This window comes from Pteropus alecto, unplaced genomic scaffold (assembly GCF_000325575.1).
Source record: "Pteropus alecto unplaced genomic scaffold, ASM32557v1 scaffold280, whole genome shotgun sequence".
In the NCBI taxonomy this organism is placed as follows: Eukaryota; Metazoa; Chordata; class Mammalia; order Chiroptera; family Pteropodidae; genus Pteropus; species Pteropus alecto.
This window is the reverse complement of record NW_006430057.1, coordinates 294,830-296,180: the sequence shown is the minus strand read 5'-3', so window position 1 is coordinate 296,180 and position 1,351 is coordinate 294,830. Positions and strand designations below refer to the sequence as shown.

Genomic DNA, 1,351 nt, shown 5'->3' with positions numbered 1-1,351 from the left:
TCTGGACTCTTGGTTCTGTTCCACTGGTCCATGTGTCTGTTTTGCTGCCAATACCATGCCGTTTTGATTATTGTCACTTTGTAGTATAATTTGAAGTCAGGCAGAGTGATGCCCCCAGTCTCATTCTTTTTTTCTCCAGATGGCTTTGGCAATTCGGGTTCTTTTGTGATTCCATACAAATCTGATAATTTTTTGTTCTATTTATTTAAAAAATGCCAATAGGTTTTTGATGGGGATTGCATTAAATCTGTATAATGCTTTAGGTAATATGATCATTTTAACTATGTTTCTTCTTCCAATCCAAGAACATGGAATATCTTTCCATTTCTTTGTATCTTATTCAATTTTTTATTATTTATTATTATTTAAGCCTACAGCACCTGGTCTTCCTAGGTGGTCTCCCATCCAAGTACTAACCAGGCCCGACCCTGCTTAGCTTCCGAGATCAGACATCGGGCTTGGTCAGGGTGGCATGGCCGTAGACCATGCACCATGGCTCCACTAGTGCGTGAACCCAGGATCTGCTGCGTGTAAAGCCAACATACTAACCGCTACACTATGGAACTACATCCCTATTTCTGTTAAGGGTCTTGTAGTTTTTATTATATACGTCCTTCACATAATTCTTTAAATTTATTCCTAGGTATTTTATTCTTTTTGTTGCAATTGCAAAAGGAATTATTTTTCCACTTCTTTTTCTGACGCTTCATTATTAGAGTATAGGAACGCTATGGAATTTTGAATGTGGATTTTTTATCCAGAGACTTTACTGTATTTGCTTATTGTTTATAGTAGTGCTCTCATAGAGTCTTTAGGATTTTCTATATAGAGAATCATGTCAGCTGCAAATAGTGACAGTTTGACTTCTTCGTTTCCTATTTGGATGCCTTTTATATCTTTCTCTTCTCTGATTGCACTTGCTAGGACCTCCAATGTTATATTAGATAACCATGGTGCTGGTGGACAGACTTGTCTTGTTACTGATCTTAGAGGGAAGGTTTTTAGTTTTTGACCATTAAGTATAATGTTGGCTGAAGGTTCGTCATAGATGGCCTTTATTATGTTAAGGTACTTTCCTTCTATATCAATTTTGTTAAGTGTTTGATCATAAATAAATGCTGTATCTTGTCGAAGGCTTTTTCTGCATCTATTGATATGATCACATGATTCTTATTTTTAATTTGTTTATGTGGTATATCACATTAATTGATTTGCATATAGTGAATCATCCCTGTACCCCTGGGATGAAGCCCACTTGATCGTAGTGTATAATCCTTTTAATATGTTACTATATTAGATTCACTGGTATCTTATTTAGGATTTTTGTATCTGTGTTCTTGAGAGATATTGC

General features: G+C 35.8%; 1 pseudogene; it reads right to left on the bottom strand.

Moving 5' to 3' along the window:
• Positions 1 to 368: 368 nt before the first annotated feature.
• On the bottom strand, positions 369 to 484 carry LOC112479191 (annotated as a pseudogene).
• Positions 485 to 1,351: the final 867 nt, after the last annotated feature.